This window comes from Podarcis tiliguerta (genome assembly GCF_965153285.1).
Source record: "Podarcis tiliguerta genome assembly, chromosome: 9".
Taxonomy (NCBI): Eukaryota; Metazoa; Chordata; class Lepidosauria; order Squamata; family Lacertidae; genus Podarcis; species Podarcis tiliguerta.
The window spans coordinates 14,146,005-14,168,353 of NC_139542.1; the positions used below are offsets into that span (position 1 = coordinate 14,146,005).

Genomic DNA, 22,349 nt, shown 5'->3' on the forward strand with positions numbered 1-22,349 from the left:
CAGGGACATCTGGACATAGCTGCTATTGAGGTGCCACAAGCTGATTTGCATAGGAAGATGTTTTATACTGGTCCATCAAGCTCAGTATTGTCTAAACTGACCAGCCGTCAGTGGCTCTTTTGCAGTTTGTGTTAGGGATCCTACCTGGGGATTCTAGGGTTGCAACCTGGAACATTAGGTTTGCAAAGTTAGATGCTCTGACACTGAGTAGCATTTGGGGAGGGGGATAAGTTTTGTTTGCATTTTAATGAGAAACTACCCAACTTGCACTTTTTGAGCCAATGCACAAAGATTATGCAGCAGAATTCTCACTCCTGCAACTTTTGATACAAAGTTTTTCAGCCAGAAATGTGTACAAAATATGCATATTTATTTATATTAAATTTCTATACCACACTATACCCATAGATCTCAGGGTGGTTCACATTTGGGGTAAGGGTGTGTTCAATGTATATAGCAGTGAAGATAAGATACCAAAATGCATTATGTTAGGGAACTGCTTGCAAAAAAAAAAAAAAGGGGGGGGGGAGGGAACCACAAGCAGGTCAGAGAAATTCACACTAAAATGCTGGTGAGTTTCCATGGGGATTAATAAATAAATAAATCACAAAATTGCTATAGAAATGTGGGAAACTCCGCTTTAAGATTGGAAAAGAGAAAAACTGCAGGAAACCGAAACTGACAAATTCATCTATTCCTCTTGCTGAGCTACAGAACTGGATTTGTTACAAAACAGTTTTCAGATCCCTGGCCAGGACGCTCATGGTCCTTCGCTGAAGACAAAGCAAGGGCTGTTTCATACTTTAGGACAGTTTGCTGCGTTTACACTCTTAAGGCAGTGGGTGGGGGACCTGTGTCCCTCCTGATGATGTTGGACTACAACTCCCATCAGCCCCAACCAGCATGGACAATGGCCAAGGATGATTGGAGTTGTAGTCCAACATCTGGAGGGGACACAGTTTCCCCATCTAAGAGGAACGCAGAAAGTGTGACAGGAAGACATGAATGTGAGGTCTGCAAAGGTTACAGTTTATTGAAATGCAAACAATTTATAATGAACTTAAACCAAGCAGGTGGGTCAACATTTTTAAAAGGGTAAAGAACAGATTTGAAAAAGAGATGATGGGGATGGGAAAGGAAGAAAGGTGTATCTCAAGGCCAGACTCGGCGTGTTGCCATTCATGAAATGAGCAATCTCTGGTGGTCTCTGGTGTCTCAAATTACAGTGGTGATTCCAAAATCCTGCGCCCCTGGCCTCTCGCCTTCCAGTGGATGTATTAGTTGTGGCATTCCAGAAGCTTTGCACCCAGTTCAATTGCACCTGTTTCATTCTCCTAGCTCCACTTTTCAGTGGGGCTTCTCAGCTTCTAGCCCGTGGTGGTGAGTGGGCTTTAGCCTCTTCCCCCCACTGCCACACCAATCCAGCTCACACACCCTACAGCTGCCATTTGCATCAATAGAAAGTCAAGTTTCAATTGACATGAGCGGGGGATTTCCTTACAATGCAAATGCCAGGTGCTGAAGGCCCAATTTGGATTGGGACCATAAGAAGGGACCCCACCATCAGGCCTCACCATGACAGCTGCTTGCTGTATTTAAAAAATAATAATCCACACAATTGCTAATAGCACAAATGATGAGAGACCTAAGAAGTCCTGGCAAGGTTGCTCCTTCTTCTGGGACAATCCCTAGCATGTAGCTTTCTCCTGAAAAACACCTGTAGCTGTAACTATGCAAAATATGCACCATTTCCAGGTTGTTGTTGTTTTTAAGCGGCGGTGGCCTGTTTAATGCTGTGGTGCAAAAATGAGCAAAAGGGGAAGTGGTTCATAGCAGGTGGCAGAGAGCGATTTGCATGCCATGCCGCCGGTGCCCTTCCTGTTCGACTCTTTGGAGATCATGGGAACTCTCACTTCACACATATCCTCCCCAGCCTAGGCTGACCATCTGGCCTTCTGAAGTACCCATTATCCCCCAGAGTTATTAATGAACTGGTATGCTCATTAATACTCCCTCGCTCTCTGTGACGTGAATGAGAAAACACTGCTTGGGTGAAGCTGTGCTACACCTGGCGCCCCAAGATTGGCATTTCAATGCTCTGAAAACATTCTTTTGCAACTGAGCATGGATGCCCTTTAAACGTTCTCCTAGCCATGTCAGATCCGCAGCTCCCACATGGATGGGAAGAACAATTAAAGGCCCTCTGTGCTGTACCAGCGTTTCAGATTAAGGGCTCCCCTCCCTCTTTCAATTTTTCTTTCAACCCCCCCCCCCTCCATATGCGAGGGTCTCTCTGTTCACCGCACGGCATTCCTGCCTGGTCTATTGCTGTGTGTTCCAATTAGAACAGGTGGCTGGTGCTCTGCTTTGCCATTGGAAACATGGAGGCATTTTAATAAAAATTTACATTACTTACAGTGGCTGCCCTTGGGAAGAGCAGGAGCTGGAAAAGACAACTGTGGAGCATCTGCCCGGCGATACTTAATTATCTGCAACCTCCCCCCCCCCAACTAAAATAAAACACTGTCTAATGGAGGCTCCAGCATCAAGCTCTTCCTGGTTGCTTGAGCGGCATTAATATGTGAGTGGGCATTTAACTAGAGGAGATGTCATCCTGTAGCGGTGTAACAAAACTGCAGAGTTCTACTCCCTTGCTGGCTTTCCAGGAAAGCCTAGGAAGGAAACTGTCAAGGATGTTAGAAATTTTCTATTCAAATTGATGTCTTCAGCTGCGGAGGTTTTGCAAAGTGCAGGCAGCAGTTCTTCTGCTATGCAAGCCCCGTTGAAATGAGTGGGAGCTGGGCAAGAGGTGGGTGGTGCGCAGGAAGCCTCCTTAAGACTGGGTCACACTCCACTGGGCCATGTGCCCAAGTGTTGTCTTTGAATGAATGGAAGTGGCTCTCCAGAGTCCATCAGAACAGAGGAGGTGGCCTTCATCAGACCGTAAGTAGAGCCCGTTGGATGAGGTCAATGGCCCATATAACTCTGGACCCTCTTCTCACTTAAAGGACACGGGTGGCACTGTGGTCTAAACCACTGAGCCTCTTGGGCTTGCAGTTCAGAAGGTCAGTGGTTCGAATCCCCACAATGGGATGAGCTCCCACTTCTCTGTCCCAGCTCCTACCAACCTAGCAGTTCGAAAGCACGCCAGTGCAAGTAGATAAATAGGTACCGCTGTGGTGGGGAAGGTAAACGCCGTTTCCGTGTGCTCTGGTTTCCGTCATAGCATTCCGTTGTGCCAGAAGCAGTTTAGTCATTCTGGCTACATGACCTGGAGAGCTGTCTGTGGGCAAACGCCGGCTTCCTTGGCCTGAAAGCGAGATGAGTGCTGCAACCCCATAGTTGCCTTTGACTGGACTTAACCATCCAAGGGTCCTTTACCTGTTCTCACAGTGGCCAACCAGATGCCTGTGGGAAGTGCACTTTCCCCTCCTGCCATTTGACTGCAGAGGCAGAGCACAGCCATCATGGCTGGTAGCTATCTATAGCCTGTTACTCCATAACTTGGTCCATTTCTCTTTCGAAATAATCCAACATGGTGGCCATCACTAACTCTTGTGGGACTGGGAGCAAGCAATTTCCATAGCTTACATGCCACATGAAAACGGACTGTTATGTACTGAGCTGAATCCTAGAACAATAGGATGCAGCAGTCTGATTGGTCCACAGGAGCCACCCAATCCAGCTCCAGGTGGAAGTGAACCAGTGATCTGATTGGCCTGCAGGAGCAGCCAATCAGGCTCGTGGATGAAGTGAATCAGCAACCTGATTGGCCTGCAGAGTCAGCCAATCAGGCTTCTGGAGGAGGTGAATCCGCAACCTGATTTGCCTACAGGAGCAGCCCAGAATTAGCCAATCACGTGGGGCCCATTGTGTAAATAATGTATATATAGCTAGACGTTTTGGGGAAAGTTTCATTCATTGCTACTATGAGCTGAATAAAGAGCATGAAATTCACACTCGAATCCGAGTATATTTCACGGACCAATTGGTCCCTCTAGCTCAGTATTATTTAGATGGCTGGGGATTTAACATGGGACTTTTTGCATGCAAAGCATCTTCCTTACAACTGAGCAGCATCCCTTCCCCACAGGGCTATTGCATTTCATTTTCAGAATAACCCTGTGATGTAGGCTGGGACAAGAGTGTGCAACCAGGCCAGGGGCACCCAGTGAGCCTCAAAGTGGAGCAAGGGGTTTCAAACCCAGGACTCGTCTGTCTAAATCCCCAGATCCGCCCACTTCATTGTAAAGTGGCTTTTATTTACAGGTGATTTAGACAATTATTTTTGAATGGGTTTAAAGTGACTTCCTGATTTGGCATGCTGGATCAGCCTTGTGTTTCTTTTCATGTTTGCTCATGTTGTGGCCAGAAAAGCAGGCCGGTTTGGGATGTGAAAAGCATTGGCATAAACATCGAATAAGTTTGCACAAAGCTGGTTCAATCCATCAAAATCAAACGCTGCAGGGAAGAGGATCTACATGTTCTGATTGATTGGCTCATCTGCCTTCTGCATTCCAAGCTATGACCAGCATGCATTTTCTCATATGCACGGGGCTTTACAGTCCTGCCCATGCAGCCATCTGTGTTCATCTGACCTCCACATCTTGGCATACAACTTGTATGCACATAGCCCTCTTTGCATTTTGCAAGGCAGCTAGCCACACATTCTCAGGTTCTATGAATGAGTGGAGGTGGGCCAACAGCCATCAGGGCTCTTCCCTAGTCATGATAAAGGTAAAGGTACCCCTGCCCGTACGGGCCAGTCTTGACAGACTCTAGGGTTGTGCGCTCATCTCACTCTAGAGGCCAGGAGCCAGCGCTGTCCGCAGACACTTCCGGGTCACATGGCCAGCGTGACAAGCTGCATCTGGCGAGCCAGCGCAGCACACGGAAACGCCGTTTACCTTCCCGCTGGTAAGCAGTCCCTATTTATCTACTTGCACCTGGGGGTGCTTTTGAACTGCTAGGTTGGCAGGCGCTGGGACTGAACGACGGGAGCGCACCCCGTCGCGGGGATTCGAACCGCCGACCATGCGATCGGCAAGTCCTAGGCGCTGAGGTTTTACCCACAGCGCCACCCGCGTCCCATGTCCCTAGTCATGATAGAGATATGCAAATCCCACTAGCTCAAAGTGTAGCAATTATGAGCAACATGTGTGAAGGCTAAAAAAGAAAAGGGGGAAAAAATTCCCCCAAGAATTCTAATCTGGTTCACAATTCTTTAATATTTTTGACTCATTCATATTATTGTACTGCCACTTGGGAATTGTGTATGTGTGCAGAGGAGGATGTGCATTGTATAGGCAACTGTTTGGACACTTGGCTTTGCAGCTGTTTGCAAATGACCTCCTGAAATTCCCCACCCGAATTGTGACCAGAGCCTTGAAGTGCGGAGCAATTTCACCTAATCCTTCTACTGGGGGGGATAAACTCTCCTATAGTTTCTTGGTGGGATGGGGCCACTCTCACCAATAGCTGTGGTAGAATAGCTTGTTACCGGTTCCCTAAGATGTGGGTTTTGGGTTTTTTTGCGAGGGAAGGGGAGGATGCTGTCATTGTAACAGGTAGCAACATCAGCTGTGAGGGCAGTCTGAGCAACCTTTTAACACTACGTAACAGAGATGTTTCCAGGCCACTGTGGGGAGAAAAGTTGGGGAGCCCACCATGAAGAAGGGGCAGCGATAATTCTGTCTTATTTTTCAAGGGGGTGAGCAAAAGAAAAATCTCAGCTATTTTCTAACAGAAAAAAAAGCTTCCTGAGTTGTTGTTGTTGTTGTTTTGACTCCGTTCTACTTTGCTTTCTTCCATATATATTATGAAGCTTTGCACCATGATGGATCGATTTTTACATTTTTTTGGAGGGGGGCAGAATCCTAGGTTGGTTTACTCTTTGTTAGCTAAGTCTTTCCTCTTTAAATAGTGAGACTTGGAGGTTTATGCTATTTCTTTCTTTGTTTATTATGTTTAATTTATAGGGGGAAACAGAGTAAGTGGTGACATGACAGAAGTATATATGCCTATGCGTAGAGGAAGTGGATAGAAAAGAAAAGTTTTTCTCCCTCTCTCAGAAAACTAGAACACATGGACATCCCATAAAAATGAATGTTGGAATATTGAGGGCAGATAAAAGAAAGTACAGTGGTACCTCGGGTTATAGACGCTTCATGTTACAGACTCTGCTAACCCAGAAATAGTACCTCTGGTTAGGAACTTTGCTTCAGGATGAGAACATAAATCATGCGGCAGCAGCGGGAGGTTCCATTAGCTAAAGTGGTACCTCAGGTTAAGAACAGTTTCAGGTTAAGAATGGACCTCCAGAATGAATTAAGTTCTCAACCTGAGGTTCCTCATACAATGCACGGTTAACCAGTTGAAATATACTCGGAGTCGAGTGTAGATTTCATGCTCTTTATTCAGCTCATAGTAGTGAGGAATGAAAGTTCCCCCAAAATATCTGCTTTATATATATTATTTACACAATGGGCCGCACGTGATTGGCTGATTCCGGGATTCTCCTGTAGGCCAATCAGGTTGCAGATTCACTTCCACCTGGAACTGGATTGGGTGACTCCTGCGGACCAATCATACTGCTGCATTGTTCTAGGACCAATCAGACTGCTGCATTCTGAATCCTATTGTTCTAGGACCAATCAGACTGCTGCATTTTGGATCCTATTCAGCTCAGTACATAACACCAGTGGAACTCGCTCCCCCAGGAAGCAGTGACAGTTACCAACATGGACAGTTGTAAAAGAGAGTTGGATAAATTCATGGTGATCAATGGCTACCAGCCATGATGGCTGCGCTCTGCCTCCTTGGTTAGAGACACCAACACTTCTGAATACCAGTTACTGGAAACTGCAGGAAGGGGCGAGTGCCCTTGTGCTTAGGTCCTGCTTGCATGGATCTGACTGGATTGCAAGAATTAAATGCCACTCAGGAACAAGGAAGATGTTTTTCTTGCAAGCCCATAGACACTTCCTTCTGCAATTCAGCAAGCTGTTGGATGACCCCTCTGTGTATGATGGTAAACAGCCTTCGGAACAGCTGACCAACTGTGTCAATGGGGGGAAGCCAAATGGCACTGACCTGCTATTGAAAAAATGCATGAAAACAAACATTCATTCTTGCCAGGGGCTACTCTCAACCTTCCAGAAAGGCTAGACTAACCATGATGTGATACCAGGACTCTGTGAGCAGAGCTGTAATATTCTGGCACCCCTTTCTCTGCTTGTTGTTAATAACAAGCGCCAATGAGCAGTAGTAACTGTATGGAAGAGTGGTCATTAGTTTGCTCTGGTGAAGAAAGGAAAGAAACTTTCGAGAGACGTTTTGCTGAACACTTAATTATTTTGAAACACCCCTCAAAATGGCTCGTGGCTGTTTGGCCTGAACAGGAACCTTCAGATTCACCTCCGGTTCTGCTTTAGGCAGAAATCAGCGGCCATTTTAGTTTCAGGTACAAAAATGTGTTAAAGATAAACAGATATTTTTGTGCATGTCCCCAAAATCAGTCAGACACCAGACAGTGTGCTTGATTGTTCTTCTTTGGCGAAATACCTCTCTTCTGCTTTCAGTTCTGCATTGACTATGATCAGGCACTAGCATAAATTGCTGTTGAGCTTCCTGCAAGCTCTTGAGGCCTCACATGTGGAAAGAAGCTTTTAAGACCTGCACTTGGGACCATGTAAACTGTATTCTGGTGTAACTAGTGCTTATAAGGGCATCACCCGCATTACTAGTTTCCCACTGAAGCATTGTTTGCCTTGCCTTGCTGTACGGGACTCAGATGCATTGCTTGACTCTATACAGGATTGAGTGCATCTCCTAGGTGACTCAGTGTGAGAGAGACTACTGGGAACCTGGGTGTTAGCATCCTTTGGTTGGGATAGAGGGGAAATGGTGTGTTTGCAATACTCCAGGTGGAGATAATAATAATAATGGTAATAATGATGATGATGATAATAATAATAATTTATTATTTGTACCCCGCCCATCTGGCTGGGTTTCCCCAGCCACTCTGTGCGGCTTCCAACAAAGATTAAAAATACATTAAAATGTCACACATTAAAATCTTCCCTGAACAGGGCTGCCTTCAGATGTCTTCTAAATGTCAGGTAGTTGTTTTATCTCTTTGACATCTGATGGGAGGGCGTTCCACATGGAGGGCGCCACTACTGAGAAGGCCCTCTGCCTGGTTCCCTGTACCTTTGCTTCTTACAGTGAGAGAACTCCCAGAAGGCCCTTGGTGCTGGACCTCAGTGTTTAGGCTGGATGATGGGGGTGGAGATGCTGCCCTGGATACAGAATTGACTTGTGCCTCCATGGACAGCTGTGAGTCCAAAATGACTCCCAGGCTGCGCACCTGGTCCTTCAGGGGCACAGGGAGTCCTCCACACCAGCCCGCCCCCTGTCCCCCAAGAACAGTACTTCTGTCTTGTCAGGATTCAACCTCAATCCATTAGCTGCCAGATGGGGTGGAATGCCTGTGAAAGCAGGTCAGCTGGAAATGAATGGTTGCTATATGCCCTTTTGGTGCCTACTGTCCTATAGCAGGTCTTTGGTTGGGTTCCTTGCTTGGCTGAACACCTGTGACCCCTGGCGTGTGCCTGAGGAAAATAAATATGGAAGGAGCCATAACAGGATGGTCTATCTCAGCAAATGAGAAGAGGGCAGACATGGCTGGAGGAGGGAACTTTGGAGAGCAAGATTGCAGGTGTCTGCCACCTGCGCCCTTCACCCAGCTGCCACCCATCACCAACAAATTCAAACTGACTAATCCTAGAATTGTAAAGTTGGGAGGGACCATGAGGGTCATCTAGTCCAACCCCCCTGTAATGCAGCAATCTTTTTGGCCAATGTGGGTCTTGAACCCACAGCCCTGAGATTAAGCGTCTCATGCTCTACCAACTGAGCTACGTGCAAACCCAGCAGCTCAAGAAAAATATCTAAGAAGTATTGCATCCCAAAGGCTGGAGCTCCTGAGCTCCTGAGCCCCTGTTCCTTCTAGCAGCTGATTTCTTTGTCTTTCTTTGAGTGTGCTGGAATTAAGGTTTTGTCTCCTTTTCCGGGAATTAGATCAAAACTGTGTCTTGCACGCATGAATGACCACTTGGTTATTAATTGAAAAGTGGATGGTTGCTTGCTTCCTTTCTCGGCCTCACTTTATTTTACTTTTTTTGAGTATAAGAAGGTTTCGACCCTGAAAAGACAATTCTTGCTGGCAGCTGGCAATATTTGCACAGCTGCTCCCCACAGGTCTGCCTTAACCTCTTCCTCCTCCTTCAATATCCAGGCGTAGGTTGAGATCCAGGTCTTGAAGAAAGAGGGAGCGCTTTGCTTTCTTTCAGGACCTGACGGGATCAGAGTCAGAAGAATCTTTAAGCTTCTGCTAAAGTTAGGCGGTGGCGAAGTCCGTGCCCCGAGTGCACATTCCTGTTTAGGCTTGTATCATTTCTGTTTGGATTTCCATTATTTTGCTCTGGGATGAGTGAGAAACGTGAAGGAAATAATGAAATGAGTCATTCTAGTTTTAAGGTGCGGAGGGAAGGATGATTATGTACAACACTGGATACTTGTGCCTGTTTATTTAGCATAAGATGCATCCTATTTAATTCTTCATTTCTTTAATTAGATTTGTTAAACCATCCTTCATCGTATTGATCCCAGGGTAGATTACAAGGTAAAGGTAAAAACGCAAGTGCCACTGTGGTCTAAACCACTGAGCCTCTTGGGCTTGCTGATCAGAAGGTTGACGGTTCAAATTTGCGCTATGGGGTGAGCTCCCATTGCTCTGTAGACTCTCCTTCCTTGGAGGTTTTCAAGCAGAGGTTGGATGGCCATCTGTCGTGAATGTTTTAGCTGAGATTAGCTGAGATTCCTGCCTTGGTTGGACCAGATAATCCTCAGGGTCTCTTCCAACTCTGCAATTCTACAATTCTGTATGGTACAGATGGGGGCCTGAATAGTGCCTACCTACTAAAGAATTCGGGATGTGGGTGGCACTGTGGGTTAAACCACAGAGCCTAGGACTTGCCGATCAGAAGGTCGGCGGTTCGAATCCCCGCGACGGGGTGAGCTCCCGTTGCTCGGTCCCTGCTTCTGCCAACCTAGCAGTTCGAAAGGACGTCAAAGTGCAAGTAGATAATTAGGCATCGCTGCAGTGGGAAGGTAAACGCCGTTTCCGTGCGCTCTGATTTCCGTCATGGTGTTCCATTGCACCAGAAGTGGTTTAGTCATGTACTTCCCATATACTTCTGCAGGTGGTGGAATAAGAAAGAATTAATGGCCTGCCCTGCTGATCTCAGTGTACAGACAGATTGATGGAGAGGCAAGCATCCTTTCAGAGAGTTGTTTGGAGGTTCATATGCCAATGTAAACACCTTGGATTGGGCTTAGGAAAGCACGGGCAACCAGTATAAGCTCTTACTTGTACGAGGCAGCAATCCAATACCTGCGCAGCCTCAACAGATTCAGCTGATAATAGTTCTCAGAGAACTCTAGGTTGATGGAGGGTCTCTTAAACAGAAGACACAGTACCGCCTCCTTAAGACTGCTGGAACCATGTCTGTCAACAACAATGCATTAACCCATCCAGTTACTCTCCCCATCTCCAGCAAGTTCTAATCAACCAGGATGGGCAAAGGTCAAGACGATATGTGCTTGTCCAGACATTTCCAAGCATCTTGCCCATATCATCAGGCCACAACAATTTAAGCTGATCCCATATAGTCTGGACACAACTCCTGACACCATACCAACAAATGTACAATGGATGGAAGTGTCTTTGCCCTTAAATAGCCTCTGGCAAATTTGTTATAGGAGGCTTCTTAGGGTTCTGATACTCCCAATTTTGGGTCAGACCTCAATTTAGTTGGTGATGGCAGGTTTTCACGCAACCCTGATGGAATAATATAGGAGAATCTTGTAGAAAAACATAGCAGAAGAATGAATATTCTAAAGGCATCAATAATTACCTAGTTGCTGGCAAAATCCCAAGTGTTGGGTTTTTTAAGTTCTTGTTTCATTTGTCTAGTTATATATCTATGACAACCAATTAAAATTACTAAAAAAAGAACCAGTAAGAAAGCAATGGGTCATGGAAAAGTAAGCATTCTTTGCCTTCCCCATCACTAAGCAGTAAGGCATGGATATACGCTGTCACCCATATTCAGTCATCTTAACTATGAGGCTGCAGGTGTGTGCTGCAGGTGTGCTTCGTTACCCAAAGATCTCCTGTACACAAGGATGCCATCTGAGCTTCACTAAATCAGAGACCGCCCTTTGGAGGTTGCTTTTTTCGGCAGCCATTGCATAGAAACCAGGTTGACACTGGACCACTGCAACTCATTAGGCTCACTGCTTGATCAAGTGGGCAGCTGCTGATGGCCTCCTGCTTGGACCAAGCCAAAGTCAGCTGAGCTTGGAAGTTCCATCATCTGCACTGTATGAGTTTGGGTTTAAATGCTTTGACAAGGAGTGATCCAAAACTTCCTCTCCCCTACACCTGGTATTTCTTCTTAGTGTTTTCTCAAAGAAGGAAGGGAGACATTTTCCTGGAGTGTTCCCCTATGGAAGGTGGTGAGGAACTCAGATGAGGACTGAATCTGGAGAGATCATGCAGAAGGAGTGTCCACGCTTATGAATGGTTGTGGAGTTACTGTAGGGCAGGGATGTGGATACTGTGGCTCTCCAGATGTTGCGAGAGACTCCATTTCCCCATGGACCTAATCCTTGCTCATGTTGGCTGGGGCTGATGGGAGTCCAGCAACATCTGGAGAGCAACAGGCTCACTATCCCTGATAGTGTCCAAGCCGTAAGAGACAGGGCATCACACTCTCCTTTTAGCAATGAATAACAGTGATTGTGAAAGTTACCAGATTGCAGATTTAATGTCCGCATGAGCACCTCTTTTGCAAGAAATGGCCTTTGGGAAGAGTAGGAATGATTCCTCCCTTAAGATCTTGAAACACATTTATTTTTTTATCCTTTCCTGTGGACCATCAGGGACACATGTGTGTGCCCCCAGTCAAATTTCTTTTTGAAGATGAGTTTTAAAGCACCATGCTCAAGGCCAAGCTGAACGCTGTGCATGAGATCAGAAGGAATTTTTGCTCCTGCTCAGAGAGACGAGAGAGGTCTCATGATTTGTTGAGTCTTCCATAAAATGCATCTTGGTTGAATCACATGGAGCCATTTGCTTGACCAACCTTTGCTGTGGTTTCTGACTGTGATGCCCTGTGGTCTGGATGGCAAAGATGGATATTGGGGGTGTATGTGTGTGAATTGCTTGGTCTTGGGACAAAGAACTGGACTCAATAGCCCCTTGATCTTCTATATCTTTATTCTTCTTGGATTTTTGTGTTCCGACTGCCTATCGTACATCACCCTGGAATCTTGTGATGAAGGGTGGTTAATAAATATTTTAAACATTACATGTTGATGCATTTAGAAACACATTCATTTAGATCAGCGGTTCTCAACCTGTGGGTCCCCAGATGTTGTTGGACTACGACTCCCATCTTCCCTAGCTAGCAAGGCCAGAGCTCAGGGATGATGGGAGTTGTAGTCCAACAACATCTGGGGACCCACAGGTTGAGAACCGCTGATTTAGATGCATAGATAGAATGCATAGAATCATGGAGATGGAAGGGACCCTGAGGATCATCTAGTCCAACTCCCTGCAATGCAGAAATACACAACTGTCCTATATGAGGATTGAATCTGCAACCTTAAGCCCTGCAATTCTCTTCATTGCTTTCCTGGGCAATCTTGAGAAAACTTCACTGGCTTTGGACATCCCTGGAAGGAAAGAAAACCACAAGGACAACCACCCTACAGCATGACCCAGGCACCTTCGCTATATAAATATAGGTAGTGGTTGTTTTTATATTTTGCACTTCCTCGACTTGGTGCCCTTTGCAGTGGAACCGCCTGCACCACTCTAAATCTGGTGCTGGTCTGTGTGGATTGGGCCGAAAAGGAAATGCTCAGCCAATGGGGAGCAGTGACAGCAGCATGAAAGAAGTGATCCCAGTCAGGGAGTGGGTCCCACTTAGGACATTTTGCCCAAGGGATCCCCCAAAACCTGGAGCTGACACAGACTGCAGGCTGGCCTTGGGCCCTAAAACCGCTTTGGAAAGAGAGAGCAAAATTAACCCTTGCGCCATTTATGTGCATTTATTTCTTCATTGATTTAAAAGCATTTACAAAATCTAATAAAGGAAAGGTAAAGGGACCCCTGACCATTAGATCCAGCCGTGGCCGACTCTGGGGTTGCGGCGCTCATCTCGCTTTATTGGCCAAGGGAGCCGGCGTACAGCTTCCGGGTCATGTGGCCAGCATGACTAAGTCACTTCTGGTGAACCAGAGCAGCACACGGAAATGCCGTTTACCTTCCCACCAGAGCGGTACCTATTTATCTACTTGCACTTTGACATGCTTTCAAACTGCTAGGTTGGCAGGAGCAGGGACCGAGCAACGGGAGCTCACCCCATCGTGGGGATTCAAACCGCCGACCTTCTGATCGGCAAGCCCTAAGCTCTGTGGTTTAACCCACAGCACCACCCACGTCCCTACAAAATCTAATACCTTTCTTTAAATCTCTATGCGTGTGCAGCGTGCATGCAAAAAGCAACAGAAAGACAGCATAAAACCAACAAAACAGTAGTATAAAAGCATATTTTCTTTTTAAAAAATGAAAACAAGAATGCAAAGAATTCAAACAAATAAAAACGGGGTGATCCTATGGGTCGGGGGGAAAGGGCAATAGTGGGAAATGCCTGTTTTGGGGTCCCTTCCCCAGTGACATTCTGTAGGGTGGGGCACCATGATTAAATTTGCCCCATGACCTAACGGGCAGAGCTTCCCTTGCTTGTTTGTCCCAATTTCCTCCCTACCTGCAGTTACTCTGCATCTGAAAGGCAGGCTAAGCTGCAGCTCCCACAGAAACCATGGACCAAGGTGTGCTTACAGTGTACTTAATTATCTTTCTGCCTTCCTGCCTTCTATCTTAATGCGAGTCCAGTAGGGCAGAGAGACTGGGGATCGGGCGATTGTTTTCCTATTGGCATCGGGAGGCGGAGGTGGTGAGCTCTACCTGCTTGCAAGATTAGGCAGAGGAGTTCCATTGCCATGCCAATGCCCTGGAAAGTGAAGGGTAAGTTTTGGGGAGGTCCGATGCCAGTCCCCTTTCCTTCCTGTTCAGTCACTGGCAGTCACTGGGAGGCGGTCAGTTTGGTGTTGCATCCTCCTGGTGCAGCTTTTGCGAAAATAAATGTGACACTCCCCTCAACGCCATGCCCATGAAACCTGAGAAATCTCACCCCTAGGAGAGTCTATGGGCTACATGGTGCAGTCAAAGTTTTTTTAAATAGTATATTAGACCTCTGGAAAGTCAATTCATGCTCCCGGCTGTCACTTTGCGAAGGTTTGCAACAGGGGAGGGAAAACAAGGAAGGAGGAGGAGGGGAAGAATTGCAGAGAGGGAGGAAGGGGGGCTGTGCTGGCTGCTGTGCGGAGAGTGTCGTATTGTTGTTCTGTTCTCCGCCGAGTCCTCTTTTGTTCCGTGTGTGCTGAATTCCCACGTGCACGCTCCCATCTTCCCCTTTGCTTTCCTTGTGGGTAGGAGAGGGGGGGGGGCAGAGCTGCCTCTCCACCCCTCCACCCCGGGATCGGCGAAGGTCTCCGGCAGCAAGTTGAACGGGTGCCACCTGGACACATATGGCCGAGGCGATTTATCATGTAACGAGATTAAGGCTTCGCGCACCGTTGCCGGAGAACGCAGGAACACGCCGCTCGCGCTCCTTTTATCGCCGGCCAATTTGCAAAGTACATTGCATTAGTTTGGTGGAGGTGCTCCCCTGTGCCGCCGCCGCCGCCGTTGTTGTTGTCACTGCTAAATGCCAAACAAGGAACCCTAAATGCTTCAGCTCCATTTAGATGCGGTGCCTGATAGTGTCACTCCTGGGATCTGCCCCCCTTTGGAAAGCTTCGTCGTTTAGCACGGACGGGAAAGCTGCAGAGTGTGAGTTTTGCTCTCTCTCTTATTTACCTGTGGGTAGGAATGCAAACGGGGAGCGGGGGGGCGGGGCGGGAGAGAATGAGATACCCTAGCCTAGCCTTAAAAGACAGAGCATGCTGCTTTTTATTACCCGGTCGCAGTTATTGCACGGCGTCCACCTTGCTGCGTGGCAAAGGTCCCCCCCCCCCCGCCACTGTTGCTGCTGCCTGGAGTCATGTTAAATTGCAGTGCAATACCTGCCGGCCATCCGCAGTAAATGGGATTCATTTGCGACCGGTGCACTTGCTATTCCACCCCCCAAGTGCCGACCGAATGGGGAGGCATGGGAAACAATAGGACGAAAGGTAACGTTGCTAGAGGCAGATGTAAATGGTGATTGCGGCAGAGACGGTTTTCATAGGGTGGCTGTTTCCGTGGGCAGCAGCACACTTTTTTTCCCCAAGGAAGAAAGACAGATGGGCTTAGCGAGGTGATGCGCCTGTCAATCGCTGACGGGAGGTGGCAGTTTTGATCCGAGGTGCCCCCTCCTGAGTTGTGACAGAGTTCTTGCTAGGGGTTGTGTGTGTGTGTGTGTGTGTGGTTGTAAGGAAGCAGCATTGAAGCATTGCTGGCTGCTGCACTTTCCTATTTCTCAAAAGAGCAGGCTTGCCATCTGTATATTGCACTGGGAGACCACTTTAAAAGCCCCCTCTTCTCTCTTCCTCTCCCCTCCAATGCAAAGCCCTCCACTAGTCTCATTAGCACCCCATTTCCCTCTTTGTGAGCAGGGTATCCCTGGAAAACAACATCCCTGCCTGTCTTGTCTCCTGACAAGTTGAGCACTCTGCCTGGTCCCCCCCCCCTTTCCCCCTCTTTCTTTTAAAACTTGTAATCGTTTTGTAAACGCCAGGCTTTGATCTTGCTGGAAACCAGAATGCTTTTGGATTTGGGAGTACAGTATTTTTTAAGCTGTGCTTTTAAAAGAGGACTGTTAAGAACTCCGGGGTGGCGAGGTCTTTATTTGAGGCCGGTTTTCTAGACTCTATAAAACTCCTAAGTAAGGGTGCATGGCAACCTTTTAAGCACTGAAAGGTGTAAGCTGGTCAGATGCTAGTTTGTAGGTTTTTGAATGGCAACAGCTGTGCTTGGCACTTACAGATCAGATTCCAAGTGTTCAAAGAACTTCATGTGATCTTTTGTCACACAGCACAGGTAAGCAGCAAGCAAAACTGCACCTGGGGGGAAAAACTGTTGCCGAACCAATCCACCTTGCTGAACAGGGTTGTACAGTTAATAGTTAAGTCTCATTTAAAGTGATTTTTTTTTACAGACAAATACAGAAAATTAACTCTGTTTCCCCACTATTTTTGCAGGTTTACAAGGTAAGCAAGAAATAAAACTCTGGGCTGTAGCTTGTATAAAAAGTTCTTTTCATAGTATATATGAATAGAAGTTGTTTTGCTTTGGGAATAATGCGATTGATGGGGAACTTGTGGCTTTCCAGATATTGTTGTTGTTGTTGTATAGTTGTTTAGTCGTGTCCGGCTCTTCGTGACCCCATGGACCAGAGCATGCCAGGCACTCCTGTCTTCTACTGCCTCCCGCAGTTTGGTCAAACTCATGCTGGTAGCTTTGAGAACACTGTCCAACCATCTCGTCCTCTGTCGTCCCCTTCTCCTTGTGCCCTCCATCTTTCCCAACATCAGGGTCTTTTCCAGGGTGTCTTCTCTTCTCATGAGGCGGCCAAAGTATTGGAGCCTCAGCTTCACGATCTGTCCTTCCAGTGAGCACTCAGGACTGGTTTCCTTAAGAATGGATAGGTTTGATCTTCTTGCAGTCCCTGGGACTCTCAAGAGTCTCCTCCAGCACCATAATTCAAAAGCATCAATTCTTCGGCAATCAGCCTTCTTTATTGCGATCAGCCTTCCAGATATTGCTAGACTTCAACTCCCAATATCCTGACCATTTGCCATGCTGACAGGAGTTGGAGTTCCCCAACACTAGGTGGGTCATAGGTTTTCCACCCATGCCATGCTTTAAATAGAAATACCAGCTCAAAATGTTGCAAAACCAATAGCGGATGCTTAAATTTCCAGCTATAAAGTGAGTTGATCTGGAACCTAGCTGAGTAGGAGAGCATGTGCAGGTTTGACCTTTGGCATCTTTAGTTAGAAAAGATCTAAGGTAGCAAAGCTGGAAAACAGTCATTGCCAGTCACAATGGATCTTACCAAGCTAGAGAGACCAAAGGTTTGCCTCTGTAATAGGCAGCTTTATATGTTCAGAAAATGATGAATATTTCCTCCTCCTCCTCCTCCTCCTCCTCCTCCTCCTCCTCCTCCTCCTACATGAGATGGCTGCTTGATATATGATGTCCTGTTACCACTGAGTGTGCTTCCCTATTAGGGAAGGAGGAGAAATTCAACTAAGTTTTCATGTAAAAGCAAACTTACATACTTTGCTCTTTCCACAACAATGTGAGAACCTAAAGACAGCCATCCTTAGAAATCCACGCTTCTCCAAGTTTTGCAGTGCAGCCAAATAATAATAATAATAATAATAATAATAATAATTATTTATACCCCGCCCTCCCCAGCCAAGGCTGGGCTCAGGGCGGCTAACAAGCAATTTTATATATATATATATATATATATATATATATATATATATATATATATATAATGTATATAAACCTTTATATACTAGGGTAAAGTGTGCATACAGATGCCTATATTTGCATATATTAATGAAAATAACATCCAAAAGGACATTATATCAGGGGAGATTGCTTTGAAAAGTGTGCGTATTAGGAAATATTGCATACAAAAAATGCTTATATTAGGAAATAATCATGCAAAAATGCTGATGAATTTCCATGAGGACTTAAAAGTGATGTGGTAATGTGGAGAACCAAGCTTAAGATTGGAAAAATCAGAGACGGAGATGAAGCAAAATGGGCATTCTCATGGGAGATGGGTTATTGGTTTGTTTTGCTTTTGGTTTTTTTATTATGTATTCTGTGATTTCTTTTTGTATTTCTATGTTGTTCTGCCCTGTGATCTTTGGATGAAGAGTGGTTAATAATAATAATAATAATAATAATAATAAATAAATAAATAAATAAATAAATAATGCAGCCCATTACCCATAGTGGCTCAGAAAGTTTGTCAAGGTTTTCATAAGCAAACTAAACAGAAGGAAGAACTTCCTGACAGTAAGAGCTGTTTGACAGTGGAATTTGCTGCCAAGGAGTGTGGTGGAGTCTCCTTCTTTGGAGGTCTTTAAGCAGAGGCTTGACAACCATATGTCAGGAGTGGTCTGATAGTGTTTCCTGCTTGGCAGGGGGTTGGACTCGATGGCCCTTGTGGTCTCTTCCAACTCTATGATTCTATGATTCTATGATACCAAAAGCAGCAGAGGATTCTGTTGTGGTTGCTGGAACAATAACAGAATTGTTGTGTTGGAAGGGACTACCAGGGTCATCTATAGTCCAAACGCCTGCAAAGCAAGAATATTTCACCCGATATGGGGCTCAAACCCACAAACCTGAGATGAAGAGACTCATGCTCTATTGACTGAGCTATCCCATGTATATTACTGACATAGTGTTGGACTTGTGAAGCCTCCTCAAACTGTAGTGTGGGTAGTCAAATGTGGAAAGCAGGCAGCATGGACTTCAGGCACAGGGTCCAAATCTAAGCACATCAGATCCCTGAGAAATGGCAAATACCTCTTGAACTCAATAGCTGTAGAAAACCAGATGTTTCCGAAGCTTAGCTCCCCCATGCTAAACAGCAGGAGCCTCTCCACATAGTCTGCCATTGGTTAACCCATACAATTAAGATCATTGTGTTCCACAAGAAAGGCTGTGCTGTTTGGGGTTGAAGGGAATTGTAGCCCTTGCAGAAGGTTGGTCAAAGGTAATCCGTGAAAGATGTAGCCCAGGTAAACACCCTAATCTGGTAAGAACTCTTTAGTAAGTAAAGGTAAAGGGACCCCTGACCATTAGGTCCAGTCGTGACCGACTCTGGGGTTGTGGCGCTCATCTCACTTTACTGGCTGAGGGAGCTGGTGTACAGCTTCCGGGTCATGTGGCCAGCATGACTAAGCCGCTTCTGGCGAAGCAAAGCAGTGCACGGAAATGCCGTTTACCTTCCCACCAGAGTGGTACCTATTTATCTACTTGCACTTTGACTTGCTTTCAAACTGCTAGGTGGGCAGGAGCTGGGACTGAGCAACGGGAGCTCACCCCGTAATGGGGATTCGAACCGCCGACCTTCTGATCAGCAAGTCCTAGGCTCTGGGGTTTAACCCACAGTGCCACCCACATCCCGAACTCTTTAGTAGGTAGGCACTATTCAGGCCCCCATCTGTACCATTTAAAGTGGTGCCACAGAATTGGAGAATTGCAGAGTTGGAAGGGACCCTGAGGATTATCTGGTCCAACCAATGCAGGAATCTCAGCTAATCTCAGCTAAAACATCCACGACAGATGGCCACCCAACCTCTGCTTGAAAACCTCCAAGGAAGGAGAGTCTACAACCTCTTGAGGGAGACCGTTCCACTGTCAGACAGCTCTCATTATCAGAAAGTTCTTCCATATGTTTAGTTGGAATCTCCTCTCCTTTCAAGTCCTGCCCTCCAGAGCAGGAGAAAACAAGCTTGTTCCTTCTTCCATGTGACAGCCCATGAGATATTTGAAGATGGCTATCATATCTCCTCTCAGTCTCCTCTTTTCCAGGCTAAACATACACAGCTCCTTCAGCCATTCCTCAGACTAAGGGTTGGTTTCCAGACCCTTGTCCTCTTGGTTGCCCTCCTCTGCAGCTTGTCAACATCCTTCTTAAATTGTGGGGCCCAAAACTGGACACAGTCTTTCCAGGTGTGGTCTGACCAAGGCAGAATAGAGTGGTACTAGAGTGTCATACCATCAGATGTCAAAGAAATAAACAACTATATGACATTCAGAAGACATCTGAGGGCAGCCCTGTTTACGGAAGTGTTTAACGACTGATGTTTTAATGTATTTTTAAGCTTCTGTTGGAAGCTGCCCAAAGTGGCTGGAGAAACCTAGCCAGATGGGCGGGGTAGAAATAATAAATTATTATTATTATTATTATTATTATTATTATTATTATTATTATTATTACTTGATTGGTCCTGAGAGTTGTGAGGAGACCCCAGTGCCCCTTAGCAGAGCAACAATTTCCAGGGCTCCCCAGTAAGAGAGTTTTGTAGTTTGGCCACTCTGAGAATTGTAGTTGAGTTGTAGTGAGTGGAATAGGGGTCTCCTCACAGCTCAGCTTCCTTAATGAACTACAGTTCCCAAGGTCCCTTGGGGGAGGCCATGACTCTTTAAAGTGGCATGGTACTGCTTTAAATGTGCCGTTCAGCCTTTCAAAAGCTCTGGGGCCAGAAGCGGCAAGGTAGGACGTTATTGTTTTAAATGTTTCTTTCTCTACAAGCCTTGCCTTTTCTCCTCTCTGCACAATAGGCTTTTAAAGCCTTTAGTTCTTTAATGATGTGCCCTGCACGCTCTGCTTGGCACCCCAATTCACATGCACAGAAGAAAGAAGAGCCTTTATCTTATTTTGATCCAATCCAGCGCTGAATAAAATCCTGAGATAAAAAAGGTAGTTGAGGCAACTAAACTGTTTCATCTGAGAAAGCTGGTGTTCTCATGCCTGCTCATTATTTTCGGCTTTTATTAAAGCTGTTTCTCGTTTTCTCTGTGGGGCGGGGGAGAAAAAGACAGCCCATAATAGCAGAATTCTAATTCACCCACCTGCCAATAAGAACTTTGAACTGCACTGTTGTTCTCGAAATATGCTACTAAAATCTTAGCAAGCCTACCTCTCCTCATTGCCCAGATCTGACCCAAAGCATCCTTCTGCGTTAGCAAAGCTTCTTCATGGTGGTTTCAAAGTCACAACATGGGTCAGCCTGGTGGTGGTGGGTTTTATTACATACCCTCCAATAATTTCTCCTATTCCATAATAAGAATATTTATACCCCACCCATCTGACTGGGTTGCTCCAGCCACTCTAGGCGGCTTCCTACAGATATCAAAACATAATAAAACATTAAACATTTAAAAACTTCCTTTATACAGAGCTGCCTTCAGATGTCTTCTAGTGGTGGCATAGTTACTAATCTCCTTAGCTCAGGGGTCTCCATACCCTCCAACATTTCTCCAATGAAATAGGGACGTCCTAAGGAAAAGCGGGACATTCCGGGATCGAATCAGAATCTGGGAACAGGCCTTTTTTGCAGTGGCTCCCCATTTGTGTAATGCTCTCTGAAGGGAAGCTTGCCTGGTGCCAAGTGTGCTGGCTTGCCGTTGTGATTAACGTCACTTGCGCATGCCGTGAGTGTGCTGATGTGCTGTGCGCACCCCATGTGGCTTGCGCGAGTGACATCAGCACACCTCACAGTATGTGTGTGTGTGGCTGCCACGGAATTTTGAGGCAGACCAACCCCCCTCCTTGCCAATTTGTTGGGGGCCCTTGGCACCCCCTGCCTGACCCCTCTGTTACATATTTTTAGTTGCCAGGCAAAAACATTCCTCTTCTTCCAGGCATTTGGCTAATTAAACCATCTAAGGCAGGCTTCCTCAACCTCGGCCCCCCAGATGTTTTGAGACTACAGTTCCCATCATCCCTGACCACTGGTCCTGCTAGCTAGGGATCATGGAAGTTGTAGGCCCAAAAAACATCCGGAGGGCCAAGTTTGAGGAAGGCTGATCTAAGGCGTTTTAAACTGTGTGTGGTGGGGTTTTTGGTTTCATTTGTTACTGTGGAATGTATTTTTATATTGTAAACCACCCTGTGATATTCGGATGAAGGGCAGTACAGAAATTCAGTAAATAATAACAACAATACAGTCCCCATGATTCTTTGCAGGAAGCCAGAACTGTTTAAAGTGGTATGATGATGATTTAAATGAATAATCATAGCTGTCAGTGTTTCCCTTTTTTTAAGGGAAATTCCCTTATTCCGAATAGGATTTCTCGCAAGAAAAGGGAAAAGTTGACAGCTATGTGAATAGTGCAGGTGGGGGCCTTAGAGTGGGGATCTACACCCTTTTTCAAATTATTTGAAACAAACAATGTAGTTTATTGTACAAAACTCACATATACGTACACTAGTAACGGATATAACCTCAGCTATATTTAAGCAGCATTTGAACACGGTTTGGCATGGAGTCTACTAGTTTTGAACAGTCACTGTTGATTTTCGGATCCCTGTACCACACTTGAATCAGCGCCTGAAGGAGCTTCTCCATAGTCGTGCAGTCTACAGCACAGAGGCGAATTTTGCATATAGCCCACAAATTCTCAATGGGAT

General features: G+C 46.1%; 1 protein-coding gene across 3 annotated transcripts in view; it reads left to right on the forward strand.

Annotated features, from left to right (window-relative positions):
* The window catches only part of ARHGAP24 (Rho GTPase activating protein 24), a 368,221-nt gene that overhangs the window by 21,782 nt on the left and 324,090 nt on the right, over positions 1-22,349 (forward strand). Inside the window, exon 1 of one of the 3 annotated variants that reach the window (XM_083398351.1) lies at positions 14,510-15,028. The exons of the other annotated variants lie outside the window; for them this stretch is intronic. The gene's annotated coding sequence lies outside the window, so the exon portion shown is untranslated. Of the gene's footprint in view, positions 1-14,509; positions 15,029-22,349 lie in introns of those variants that run through there. 3 annotated transcript variants of the gene reach the window in all.